Source organism: Equus caballus, chromosome 17 (assembly GCF_041296265.1).
Source record: "Equus caballus isolate H_3958 breed thoroughbred chromosome 17, TB-T2T, whole genome shotgun sequence".
NCBI classification, from domain to species: Eukaryota; Metazoa; Chordata; class Mammalia; order Perissodactyla; family Equidae; genus Equus; species Equus caballus.
In genome coordinates this window covers 68,616,018-68,630,820 of record NC_091700.1, presented here as the reverse complement: position 1 = coordinate 68,630,820, position 14,803 = coordinate 68,616,018, and the positions used below count along the sequence as shown (strand labels likewise).

At 38.9% G+C, this 14,803-nt stretch overlaps 1 long non-coding RNA gene across 7 annotated transcripts in view; it reads left to right on the top strand.

Annotated features, from left to right (window-relative positions):
- The first annotated feature begins 3,182 nt into the window (after nt 1–3,182).
- Nucleotides 3,183–14,803, top strand: part of LOC106781877 (uncharacterized) — a 179,153-nt gene continuing 167,532 nt past the window's right edge. For all 7 annotated transcript variants that reach the window (XR_011427828.1, XR_011427829.1, XR_002801050.2 and 4 more), the window contains exons 1-2: nt 3,183–3,281; nt 6,192–6,473. This is a non-coding gene — a long non-coding RNA (uncharacterized lncRNA). The remainder of the gene's footprint in view (nt 3,282–6,191; nt 6,474–14,803) is intronic.

Genomic DNA, 14,803 nt, shown 5'->3' with positions numbered 1-14,803 from the left:
TAGAGATTCCACTTCTAACTGTAGCATTTATTTCCCTACCTTTATGATGTAGTTCACATTTTTTATGTAAATTTTCTAGCATACACAAAGTACAGAAAAGTGTGTAAGGAACCTCTAAATACCTATCACCTGGAAAATTAAGACTTTTCATACTTGCTTCATCTATCTCTTGTTTTGAGCTGAAATAGTTTAAAGCACATCTAAGACCTCATTTATGGATTCTAAAGTTTCCAATGCCTTTTAATTTCACTTGCTTTTCATCTTACCAGTCTCACTGCAAGTAATTGTAGCAGATAATACTATCATCACTTGATAGGGCAGGAAGCCGAGGCCCAGACTTTTGACTTGTCTAAGGTCACCCAAATTATTAGCAGCAGAGCTGTGATCACCTCTTTCTTAGCTCCACTAGACTTGGTGAGAGAACTTAACAGTCCCCAAGGTCTCCTATTCTGAAGAACTCTATTCCATGAAGAACTGGGTTTTAGCCGTTCTGTGACTTTACTATGTTACAACTCTGCCTCTCCAAACCAAGATGAAACTGATAGGACTGTGGTATACACAGAAGCTATAACAAGCCAGTCAGATTCTTTCCTTTTGAAATTTAGTATTGGGATTAAAAAATAATGTATTGAGCTATGTGCTGCTTTGGAAATGATGGGTCAGAGAAAGTCTATCTGATAGAGAGATACTAGAATAGAATCCTGAAAGAGGAGAGAGAGCAAATCATGCTGACATCTAGAGAAATGGTGTTCTAGGCAGAGTGAACAGCCAAAGCAAAGGCCTCAAGGTGGGAGCATGCTTAGAATGTTCAAGGAATAGCAAAGAGGCCAGAGTGGTGAGAGTATGGGAAATAACGGGGAGTGTGGTAGGTGATGGTGGCAGAGATACCCAAGGGCAAACCTAAGGTGAACCATGGAAAAGTCTTTGGATGTTTTGCTGAATTTGATGGGAGACCACTGTAAGGTTTTGAGCAAAGAGGGTGATAAAACCTATCTTACAAATTAAAAGGATCCCTGGCAGCTGTGTGGAGAACAGACAGTAGGGACCAAAGGGAAGAAATGGGGAGAATTGTTAGAAGGCCATTGCAATAATCCAAGCAAGAGATGATGGTGCCTAGGATGACTATGATAGTTGTGGGTGTGGTAAGATGTGGAAGATTCCAGATAAACTTTGAAGATAAATCCAACAGTTCTGGCAACAGTCTTTCGAGAAGTATAACTTCCTTTGGATTCCATGAGAAAACACAATATGTTTCCAAAAATTGCTTTTCGTTTTGCTTAACTAGTTTGAGTTGTTTTCTGTATCTTGCAATAAAAATTTTTTGACTAAGATGTCATCCCTGCAGTCTTTACAATTCAACAAATACTTTAATGAATGTTTACATTTTCACAGTTGACTGTGGCAAGTTGTGGTTCCCAAGGATGGTTCAACAACATTTTCCATGCTACTTGATTTTCTTACCTGTGACCTTACCATTCCTATCAACGGCTGGAGTCTATTTCACCTCCCCTTAAAATGGGACTTCCTGGACCAATGGAGTACAGTGGAAATGACACTGTGTGACTTCTAAGACTGAATCTTAACAGAGATATACTTTGGCCTGGCTCTCTGTCTTGGGAGGCTTGCTCTTGGAATCTGGCTGCCGTGTTGTAAGGAAGTTCAGACCACATTGAAAGGCCCCATGTAGATGTTTAGCCCCAGCTGAAGTCCTAGTTACTCTCAGTATTTTCTGCCTGACCAGTAAGGAAGCCATTAGAGAAGGTTCTAGTCCCAGCCACTGTCTGACTGCAGCTACATGAGAGACCCTGGGCAAGAACCACCTAGCTAAGCCCAGTCAACCTCAGCGCCATGAAAAATAAAATAAATGGTGGTTGTTGTTTTAAGCCCCTAAGTTTTGGGTAGTTTGTTACACCGCAATGGATAACTAATTTAGTGACCATATGTATTGAATTATCTAGAACAGTTCTGATTTAAATTATTTCTTCCATTTGTCAGATAATAATTGCAAATAATTATGTAGTACTTGTTATATGCCAGGCATTCTTCTAAGTGTTTTACATACATTAATTCTTTTAATTCTCACAAAGGGCCCATGCAATAGGTACCATTATTACCTCATTTTACAAATGAGAAAATTGAGGCATAAAGAGGCCCAAAGTCAGACAATTTGTAAATTTTATTCCAAGTTTTGAACCAGATGGTATGGCTCCAAAGCCCATGTACTTAAACACTAGCCTAAACTGCCTCGGGTCCTGTTAGGCTATTCATCAAACATTTTGCCTCAATTCTGTACCCCTGATATCCAGTAGTTATGACAACACATAGAGAAGAGTAGAGATAATCCAAAATAGTTGATGTAAGATGTATTTGCCTTCGTCATTCTTCATTTTTAAAAAATCAAACGAACAAAAAAACCTAACACCCAACAGATGAAACAAAGGAAAACAAAACAAATTGATGCTCCTAAAAATATTTTTTCTCAAAATAAAATGAAGATTTATTTCTTGAGTGACCCAGAGATCATAAAGGATCCTAGTCAACCCACTTATGTGCAGATACTCATTAGTGGCCATAGTTCCTATTGTGCTGCAACCACTATTTTACTCCATTATGAAAACAAGGATTTTAGAGAAATTTATGAAAATAGGTCCAAATATGCCTCTAGACATGGCTAGGCGAGAGGGTAAGTAGGTCAAATATGTTTTCTGTTTTTCTACCATTTCCTTTTTTTTCCTCTCCAGGTGACACAGTCTGCTTGATATGTTCCCTTCAATTTAATCCAGCACATATTTATTGAGCTCAGAATTTCTTTATAGGCACATATACTTGACCCTCCATATCCATGCATTCTGCAGCCATGGATTCAACCAACCATGGATCAAAAGGCCTACAATGGTTGCATCTGTACTGAAGATGCACAGACTTTTTTTGCTTATTTTTCATAAACAATAAAGTATAACAACTATTTACATAGTATTTACATTGTATTAAGTATTATAAGTAATCTAGAGATGATTTAAAGTACATGTGAGGCTGTGAATAGGTTATGTGTAAGTACTAGGCCATTTTATATAAGGGACTTGAGCACCTGCAGATTTTGGTATCCAAGGGGGGTTCTGGAACTAATCCCCTGTGGATACTGAGGGATGACTCTATGTTGTCAGCTGACTGTCTCACAATGTGCTGCTCTCATGATGTCATCAGTGGAGGGAGGTTGGGGGCCAGAGAGTGGGGCTTGTGATGGGAGAAACTGAGCAAAGTCTTCGGTGAGATCCTCAGAGGTAGGACTTGGATTTTCCAACCAGGGCTGGGGAGAAGGACATTTCAGGTGGATGGACCAGCATGAGAAAAGTTCATGAGACGTGTTAGCCCAGAGTTTAAGTAACGATGAGTAGGCCACATGCTAGAGAGCATTTTCAGGAGAGGAGTAGCCAGGGAGATTTGAGTGGAATGGAAAGAAAAGGGAGTAAAGACTCAGGAAGCACCTGATCATAGTTTGTCAAGTCAGGTACTCATTTATTATTTCATTTACTCTTCACCCAAATCTGTGGACTATTGTAGACCTGCCAATTCCAAAGGGCTGTAGAAAGGGTCAGAACTCGAACTCAATGGGTAAACTAACTCCAGAGAGTAAAAGCTTTAGTGCTAGTAAACTTTATTTCATATGAGCCACAATCTTTTTACTTTCTCTGAAGCTGAAGTTGATTTTCATGTCTAATCATGGAATGAAAGGCTTGGGCTGAAGTTAAAGCAATTTCTGCCTTCAGAGGAGTATTTTTAGGAGGGGAAAGTTGAAAGTAGGCTTTAGTGTGCAGTACTTATCACTTTCAGAGTTACAACCTACACAACACAGTCCTGCTATCAAATTTCCATAGCAGTTCGCCCTAGCATTCTCTGGGGTTTGCTCTCTGATAAAAGGCAATGGAGGACGACATCCTGGTCCCGAATTGGCAAGGAGAAGAGCAGAGTGGCGTCAGGGTCAGCAAACTGCCATCATGCTTCATGAAAGGGCTGTTTCCTCACCTGTCATGCGGGAGACACTACTCACCCCACCTACTTCAAAGGATGTTAGTGACAAAATTAATTAGACAACCATTTCTGTGACAGTGAAGCTGTGCCTTTTATCCTAGTCAGTTCTATTTAGGATATTCCATTTAATTTTAAAACCATCGTTTTTCAGAAGGTTGGGGAAAGGAAGGGAGGGGCTGGATTTTTTTTCTTTTTACCAAGATGATGATAACAGAAAGAAAACTAAATTTTGAGTTAAAACACTCAAGTTTGGGATTTTGGCTTGGCCATTTACTAACTGAGGGGTCTGGAGAGAGCCTCTAATCTTTTGAACCTCAAGTATCTGCAGTTTACTCATCATCTACCTCACAGGGCTGCTGCAAGGATTTGATGTTTAAATAAAGACAAAAGTTGTTGTAAATGATAAAGTATCTATGTATTTGGTACAATACGTACAGCCATTTTTGTGTGATTACAAGCTGGTACCACCCGTCCATATTTACAAGATATTTTTGTCATCTCATCTTCTCATCTGACTCATTTAACAGGAACAAGTAGTCCATAAGCCAGTGCATAGGCTGACCTATAAATGACACTGCTCTCTGAAAAATCCGGTATGTCTGTCATGTGTTTAGCCTAACAAATACTGAGAAGAAGCTCATAATCCTTCATGCGTTTATTTGTACATCTCCATTTACTGAGTTCTTGGCATTTTGTATTATACATTTGTACCAAGAGTTGGGAGTGTAAGAGAAGCAGTTGAACTTTTATTAAGATTTGAGTATTGAAGTCTTACTAAGATATGAAAACTACCTCATTCCTTCACCTCAATAGATCTGGGTACGAGGTAAAATAGGGCTTCTGTTTTTCATGCATGTAAATTTTCCATATGCATAAATATAGCAATAGTTAGAGCTTTGAGGATTTTTTAGATAATGAAAACTGCCCTAGTTAGCCACAGTTCTATCTTCAGTCAGTGAAAAAAAGACGAGGATGCTATTGAAGAATATGGATGGGCACCAAGAGAAACTTTAGTCTTAGTGCACTTTATTTCATGTGATCCACAAATTTTTTACTTTCTTTGAAGCTGAAGTTGATTCTTGGAAGGCTTTTTAGAGAAAGAGCATTGTTTTATTGTGTCAGGTGGGTAAGCTGGTAGGAAGACTTTATTCTTTCTTTACCAGTAACATTTATATAAAGAATTTTACAGAGTAAATGCTACTTGGGAAAAGCTTTTCATTCCAATATACAGAAATGGCTTGTCATCCAGAATTTAAAGTCACATGACTTCATAAAGTCCAAAGCACAACAAAATAGTTATTTTATCAACTAATCACATGCTGCTGAATTTGATTTAAGCCTGCTCTACCGCTCTGGTAATATTTTACAAATCACTGTCTGCACTTCAATAGGCTCCATGCAACGTGCTGGTGGAATCTATTTCTGTCTGTAAAGAAGTTCCTATCTTGGGAGTGACATTAATGATTATCTCTCCCTTTCACATGGGTGCCCACCAGCTGAATAGCCTAGGTGACTTCCTGCCCTCTTGGATGATTAGAGTTTTACAGCTGACACTGACTTGGGCAGCAGGATCAAATTTCCCACTTCCATCTGGCAGCTCCCCGCTTCTGTCTCCTGCATCCTAAGGACAAAATGAGGCCAGCAGCATCACCCTTACCTGCCTTTCTCTACAGATTAGCATCTCTCATTGAATGAATGTGAAGGCAGCAGGGCATTGCTTCGTTTTAGGTGAACATTAATATGAAACAGTAGATCTCCCTGGGAGGGGGCTGCTGCTGCTTGAATGCTAAGCTACTTTATTAAGACTGAAATTGAAGAAAAAACAAAAAGGAAATTAAGCCTAGAAAAAGGGGCTGAAAGAAGAGAGAAGCAGATTTTTAAAGTCTTGTCAAATGCATAACCTTAGAGGAATTAAGAATAAAAATTATTTGTCTTTAAAAAGATCATGATTTTTCCATTGCTCCATAGAAAGAAGTCTTTTAAAATAATGAATTTAGGTTGGAAATATGTTTGCCATCCCACCCAGAACCTTAGCATTTTATATTATAATGGAAAATGCATTATTCAGGTTTTGATGGTTTATATTTGGAGATTTTGGTAGGTTAATTTGTTGCCCCAATTTTTCACACTATGCCCATACCTTTTGCAATGTGATTTTGCAGGTCCCCCATGAAGAAATGGCATCAATTTTTCCACCTCTTGAATGTGGATTGGCCTTGTGACATGCTTTGGCCAATAGAATTTGGTGAAAGTAACTACGTACAAGTCCAAGTCAAAGCCTTGAGCACTTCTTCCTTCTCTTGGAACCCTGCCACAGCTGTGAGAATAGTCTGCTGAAGGCCGAGATACCACGTGGAAGAGCTTAGTTATTTCAGCCAAGATCATTCTAAGCAAGCCTGTAGCCACCTGAACATCAAAAACTGAGCCACAGCTGACACAGATGTGTAAGTGAGCCCCGTTGACACATTCACTTATGTGCAATATTAAATGTTTATTGTTTTAAGATTTTAAATTTGGGTGGTTTGTTATATGGCAACAGCTAACTGATACAGAAACCAATGTATGTCACATTATTTATTTTTGTTTCTATATACTCATTAAAAAGACAATATTTGTAGAAGTTTGGACTAATGAAACAACAGGATAAAATGAATTAGGGTTCATTGCTCCGTTTACAACCAAATCATCTGAATGGCAAGAGATGAAGCTGGAGATGCAATCTGAGGCCAGAGGCTTCAAAGTCTTGTGAATTGTGATGATGCCACAGGATGCATTTTTTTCTTGAGGGTAATTGTGATCTTTAAAATTTTTTTAAAAGTACTTTTTATCTTGAAATAATCACATAATTGCAAAAATAGTACAGAGACCTCTGAACCCTTCACCCAGCTTCCTCCATTGGTGGCATCTCATATAACTGTAGCACAATATCAAAACCAGGAAACCGATATCGATACAATGATGTTAAATACAGGCCTTATTAAATTTTCACCAGTTTTTACATGCACTCATGGTATGTGAGTGTGTGTGTGTGTAATTCTATGCAGTTTTATCCCATGTGTAGATTCATGTAACCACTACCACAATCAAGATGTAGAACAGTTCCATCACCGTGAAGAAAATCTCTCCTGTTACCCCTTTATAGTTACGCCCCCCCATACCACCTTCATCTCTGTCCTCAGGTGACCACTAATCTGTTCCTATTCTCTTCAGCTTTACAATTATAAGAATGGTATAGGAATGGAATCACATAGCATGTAACCTTAGGGATTTCTTTGAAATACTTTAAGCAGTGGAGCAAAATGGTTGATTTAGTAAGAGGGCTCTGACTCCACTAACAAGACTGTTTTGGGGGCAAATGGGAGACTTGAGGGAGAGGAGCAGGTAAGATACCATTTCAGGAATCCAAATGGAAAAGGCGATGGCTTGAGATAGTGCAGTGGCAGTGGGGATGGAACACACTATGTGAAAGATATTCAGGAGATTGTATTCACAGAATTTGTTTCAACTGATGGAGAGTAAGAGGAAAGACAAGAGAAGAGATGAGAATTCATCCATTTATTCAAAAATGTTTGAGTGCCTGCTGTGTCAGGCACTGTACCAGGTGCTGGAAATATAGCCATTAACACAAGAGAACGGCCTGTGCCTTCATGGGAATTTACATTTTAGTTGGGGGAGCAAATTGTTAAACACACACACACACACACACACACACACATAATGATACCTGTTGCAAAGCAGAGGATTAAAACCGGGTGAGGTGATCAAGAATAAGTAGATATCATTGCCATTAATTGTGATAGGAAACTCCAGAGTAGAAGATGAGGATGAAGGAGAAGGGGGAATGTTTTGTTTAGCGACATGCTAGTTTTAAGTGTCGTGTGCAGTATGTCCTGAAAGTATTGTATAAATATCTCAGCTAATTCTTAAGATCCTCTCTGGTCTCAAATCAAGAGTCTGTGGTATTCAAGCTATCACCCTCTAGAGGAGTACACACTGCAGGTGTATCTGCTAAGAGGAGTTAGAGGAATACAGAATAATATTAACTAGCATTCACTGAACATTCACAGTGTGAACAGTGTGTCTGGCACTGTTCTAAGCTCTTAGCATTTAGTAACATTTAATGTTCACAACAACCCTTTGAGATAGAGTGTTATTATTACTTCATTTTCCAGATGAGGAAATTGAAAGTAGAAAAGAAACTATGCTGTTTGTACTTAACACGTGCCATTACTAGTACTGTATAAGCACATTCTTTTACTCTCGTTTCTATTATTCCTGTATTTGTGGTGGTTGTACTCGTCAACTTATCTAAAGGGATTGTGCTTAATCTCTCAAGGACCCCCTTTAATAGGAGGGAGACTTCTCAGGTCCTATAAAATACTTAATTTCCTGTTGGAGGGGATCCTGCTCTCTAAGGCTCTACCAACCTGCCTGGGGATACTTTTGCAAATGACTCTTAACATACATAGGCAGGTCATAAGTTTCCCATCAGGGCCAGGACTAGGGTGAGGCACCCAGGAAACAAAATTTAAGGAGGCAGTCATGCTCAGGACCTGCCCCTACACTTGCAGGACTTGGACAGCGAGCGCCTCCTTAAATTTTGTGCTCTAAGCACCTAGCTTGCCTCACCTTAGTCCGTGCTGTGTTTTCTATCCTTTCTTCCTGAAGATTAACCACCTTCTCATGTGCTTCCCCACACCCTAGCTTTATTGAGGAAAAATTGACAAATAAAATTGTAAGATATTTGAAGCATACAACGTGATGATTTGATATATGTATATACATTATGAAAGAATTCCCTCCATTGAGTTAATTAACACATTCATCACCCATGTTTACTTTTTGTTTTTTGGTGGGAATGTTTTTCTTGGTGGGTATGTTTTCAATCATACAATACAGGTTATCAACTCTAGTCACCATGTTATACATTAGATCCTCAGACCTTATTCATCTTATAGCTGAAAGTTTGTCCCTTTTTACCAACCTCTCCCTATTTCCCCCACCTTCATGTGCTTTTAGAGCATCTGAACTTCTACTTTAACAGCATTTTTTCCCTTCTGGTCTAGGTTCCCTAGCTGCTTGAGGGTGAGAACAAAGTCTGTCATCTTCAAAATCATATGCCCAGCACGTAGCAGGTGCTTAATAAATATTTTCCAAACGGATTAAGAAAAGTTCATTCAGAAATATACTCTAAGGGACTGGTTACATTAAAACAGTAGGATATTTTCTCTACCCTTGGACCTCAAATTCCAAAAAGGGAAAGACAGAAACAGTCACACAGCAGTGAGCAAAGTTCTGTGATAGAGGCATGGGCAGAAGTCTCCGAGCACAGAGGAGGCAGGAAGAACAAGCTTCTGGGAGATGTAGGGTGGGGACCTATAGCTTGAGTCTACCCTACATGTCCCATCAACTTTTCCGCTGCATTCCAGTCTGTGGGACAGCCATGCTGATTCTCTGATAGCCAACAGGCAGGGGATGGAAGGTCATTTGTGAAGAAGAATTACCTAATGAAGCAGTTGGGGAAAGGGGGCAGAGAGGAGGGGGAGTCTATTTTCTAACAAATTAAATTTGGCGTGCTGTCAGGAAACCCAAGTGGAGTATTCTCTGGATAGTTTGGAATCCCAGGTTTGGGGTTCAAGAGAAAAACAATCAGGGATGAAGCTGTAAATTTGGAAGCCATAGCATAAAATGAGTATTTGAAACTTTGGGAAAAAGAGAGATCACCTATGTAAAAAATAGAGTATGAAGAGAAATAAGCAGAGGGGAGCAGACAGAAATGTGTGATGTCTATTTATTTATTTACTTTTAATTATTTTATTGAGATCATATTGGCTCATAACATTGTGTAAATTTCAGGTGTACATTATTATATTTCAGTTTCTGTGTAGACAGCATCATGCTCACCACCAATAGTCTAGTTTTTATCCGTCACTAGTATGGTAACAAATAAAAACTAGACTATTTGTGATGTCTATTTATAATTGCTATGGTCCCAAAGTAGTATCCAGTCTTTCTTTGTAAGAAGAGTTTGTCTACAGAAATGCCAAAACCCCCTTTTGGTGACAGTCGTCACAAGGCATGATAGCTGACTCCTTCGTCAATGGGAACACATCCGGGACTGTAACGTAAAAACAAAGGGAATAAGCCTGGATCGTATTGCTTTATTTTTTTCTTTTAAATGAAGAAAAAGCGTTCTCTGGTTTTTCAGAAGCTAGGTTTGTGACCAAGCCTCTATTCTTAGGAGACAATGGTCTTGTTCCTAGAAATATTTGTAAAATTTCATATGAACAAGACTGGTGTTTCTTGCATTTTAATTGCCTCTCTCTCAAGCGCCTGTGATAGCAAAATGTTTTTTATGAGGTTTTTTCCAGAGTACTAAATCTTGATATAATCAATACTATATATGTTAACTATCTTCAGGCTGTCTGTAGTAAGTTTGAATTATTAGATTCCTCTGAGGTCTAGACTATTTTTCTTTCAGCTATCACTTACCATTTATCTATCCATCTATAGTATATAGATGTTTTACAGGAACGTTTCTAGGTACATAAATAAATTATGTGGCTGGTGGCAAAGATTGGTTGTTATATCAAGGCTCCAGTGTTTTATATTTAATAACCCAAACTGTGATTAAAAAAAAAAAAATGAGAGAGAAAGAGAGAGGAAGAAGAAAGACTGTGCCCTTCCCAGTCCTCACTGGTACCTTCCAGAAAATGCCAGAAAAGACTCTCCATAATGAGACTGTGTTACCTGTGACACTCTCACATCATGGGCAGAGCATCTTGGGAAAGTACAGGTGCTCCACAGATAGGAAGTGTCATTAATTAAACACCTCAATGCAGCAGTTCCTGGAAGCTATGGACAACTAGATTAATCATATTATACTTTTCTTCTTAGAAATGCTTATTGAGCTTCCCCCCTCCCCTGCTTCCTCCTCTCCACCTCCACTACTTTGCTCCAAAAAATATTGGGAACAGCTTACATGAAAGCACACATGTTAAAAAGGTAATGAAATTGAAAATTGAGATCAGGGAAAATTTAAATAAAAGTAAAAATCCAATATCAGGGAAAGGAAAAAATATAAATTTACAGACTCTAAGAGTCAGCCTAGTTGTTACAAGTGAACTTCAAAATGGGCTCTGAATTTTCTGGAAGGTGAAGCAAAGTGACGACGTGAATGGCTACATAATTCCTGTTATCGAAAAAAGGAAGCAGAGCAGTTTCTCAGAGGAAGCAAAGTTATCCTAGCAGGGAATTTTTTTAAGTCTCTTATGAGAATACCGAGCATTTAAAATTTCATTTAATCCTCACAACAAGGCAAGTATTATTTAAATAGCTCACAGTTGAGGAAACAGGGCACAAACACATAAAATAGTTTGTTTGAAGTCATACTGGTGCTAAATGTTGGGGTCAGGATTCAGACTCAGGTCATCGGATTCTTATTCTGGTTGCAGAATGTCACTGCTGTTTTCATAGCTTGCCCTCTCCTGAGAAACCCTAGCCCACCATGCTCTTTGTGGTAGATGAATTCCTGAAAATTCTTTGTGAAATCAATCAATCTAGCAAAAATATATGTGTACATATATAGGGGGATATATATATCTCTCTCACATAAAAATGTATATATATCACACATATATGTATACATGTATACACACATAAATGTACATATATACATATATATAGATTGAAAATCAAATGATAATTTTCTTTGACAAGATTTGTGATTCAAGGGATGTTTTATCTCATAACTGATATTCATTTGGCAGTAGCTCCCAACTTTTAAAATTATCTTTAACACACAAACTGAAAGCAGTACTTTTCAACATTTTCATTAGCAACAGCATGCTCTTTTCCATGGAAATCCTATCCACAGAACCCTATGCAGAAGAACAGATTGAGGTGGAGCTGCTCTGGAAGAGGCCTGGATGGGACAGAGAGAGCACAGTGCTCCCAGAGACCTCCCTTGGGTGGGAGGAGAGAAACTCCATCAAACACGATTTGAGACAAATGTATTTAGAATTTACACACAGCTGCCATATTCACTGTCTCGTTTGTTTAATTCATGATTTAAAAAAATCCTGTTGGGTAGGTTGTTCTGGAAGTTCCCTTATTTTAAAGGCGAAGAAACTGAGGCTCCAAGTTAAAGCCGTGTGATCACCGTTAATCACCTGGTGTTTGCGTTTATTGCCTGGATTGACTGGGTCTAAAAGATGAGGAAGACAGTGGGCAGTGTGAGAAGCTGAGAGCAAAGAACAAGTTGCTCCCTAGCAACATATCTTGGGAGTCCTGTCTCGCTAGTCAAGTAGCCCCAAAGCAGAGGGTGGGAGCGCCCATGGACTGATGGTGACATATGCTTTGGTTTAACCAAGAGTTAACATTTGTTTCACCATTCTGAAATCATTTTTCATAACATCCTTGAATGAATAAGAAATCAGGTAGAGAGTCTTTTAAAATGAGATAAGGGAACTAAAGAGATATTGTGGTCGTGTGAAAAAAAGTAGGACATAGAGAATCCCTTCATTCCAGATGGTTCGAAAGAAGGTTATCTATTTCTGCTGGTTCTCTATTTCCCCTAGATTGCCTTTCTCTTTAAAATAAACATTGAAGTCCCTTGCTTGCTCTTTGTAATTTTCTGTTACAAAAAATTCAAACATATACAAAAAGAGAGAGAATAATGTAAAAACCCTCATGTACTCATCACCCAATTTCAGTAATTATACCCTTATGACCAATTTTGTATCATCTATACGCACCTCCACCCTGAATTATTTTGAAGCAAATCTCTGCCATCATTGTATTTCATCTGTAAATCTAACAGGGAAGCCTCTTAATAGAAGCAGTGTTACACTTAAAATGCTCATTGCTCAAAGTGCTTCAAGTTCTACCTTCTCAGTTGAGAGAAGAGTATGGCCAAGGGGCTGTTTTGCTGCCAGGATCACAAGCGGTGTTTCTGTAACTAACTCATCTCGAGATCCACGCTTAGTGAGTTTTCTTCTGTTCTTTCACATTTGAGAAGAGAAACCAGAGACTTGTTCTCTCAAAGAATAAATAATGTCTGAATGCTCATCATTCAGGACGTCAGAACTCAGTGACCGCGCCTTCAGGGTACTGTTGACTGCTCCTATATACTCTCCTGCTGCCTCTGATTATACTAGTTGAATGTCATAGTTTAAGAGCAATTATTTGCATAATCTAGAACAGGATTCTCTACATGGGGTCCATAGACTCTTAGAAAGTCCCTGGAGCAATTTCAAGAGCTCTGTGGATTTCCTAATACTAAGTACAAAATTTTGTGTGAATGTGTGGTATACATTTTTAAGGGTCTGTAGCTTTCATTAGCTTCTCAAAGGTGTCTGTGAATCCCACAAAATATTAAAATTGTGGCACTAGTCTTTGAACCTGTGCACAGAGAAGCACATCCATGATTGTGGTGGATCACAGTGAATGGGTCAATAAATGTAGGTATGATCCAAGATGAGGAGCACGAAGCCAAAGTCCTGCAAATGTGAGAAAAGGGATAGAATTCTGTTTTCCGCCTAGAAGATGCTTTGTAGATATCAGGGAGGGAAGGCACTGCAGCTAGCACTTGAGGAACACTTACAGAAACTGCCAAGTTGACATTCAACCTCATAGGACAGAGACTTTGATAGGGCACTTGAATGCCATGGTGAACCAGTTTATGCTTCCGAGGACCATAGTGCTCACTGGGCCCCAAAAGGCAAAGTTTTTTATTTATCTGAAGAGGAAGATATGGTGATATGAGACACTGTAAAAATCAGATAGTGTTGAGTTTTTATTCAGAGATACTCAAGATGATTTTAATCCAAATATCATATTACATGGTGTAGATTGTAAAAATGGCAAGAATCTTTCACTGTTTTTTGGTCCATAACCTTTAATATGACTTTGCAGCCTCTCCCATCCAAAGGTGGAATCTTTTTACCGTCTTCTTGAATCTGCACTGGCTTTGTGTCTTTCTTTGCCTAATAAATCAGTGAGAATAACAGGTTTTCAGTTCCAGTTTGAGTCCCCACAAGGCCTTGCATACCACACTTTTGTCCTCTCTCGGGACCCGTGCCTCCATTCGTTCCCAGTGCTAGCGTGCTGGAAGGTGGTTGACTACGTGCTTCAGAGCTGTGTCAACCCTGTTGTCCTAGCGGGCGTTCCCACATATGTTAAGTAGCCCAGACAATGTCAGCAAAGCCTCTTACCCTGGCTTTCCCCATCACAGCTGAAGATGCTCAAGAGAGCTGAGCTGAAACATGCAGAACCATCCAGTGGATGCCAGTCTAAATTTATGACTCACGGAATCATGAGCTACATAAATGGTTATTGTTTTAAGCTACTTCGTTGAGGGGGGGAGGGATGCTTGTTTGTTATCAGCAATAGCTAAGTCATACATTAGGAATCATTTCTCTTCAAAATAAAATTATATGCTTATATTTATATTCTGATATTTCACACAAAGTTCTCTCTGTTTCTATACCTTGTATTCAAGTGCACAAGTTATCTTTTTGTTATTGCTGTTCTCCCCTTATCTTTGAATGACAAGCGTCACTGTTAGCAGCATACACCAACCTTTACAATTTTGCTTTCGCTCTCTCTGCACTAGGAATTTGTATCTGCTTTAGGATGAAAAAAATTTGGATAGGCCGGTATTCTTCCAACCGTATTGCTCAAGCCAATAAGCCAGCTTTGAAAACCCAAACACTAAAAAAATACATATTTTATGTATGTGTGTTTATTAATTTATTTTGCTGAAGCTTCCCCT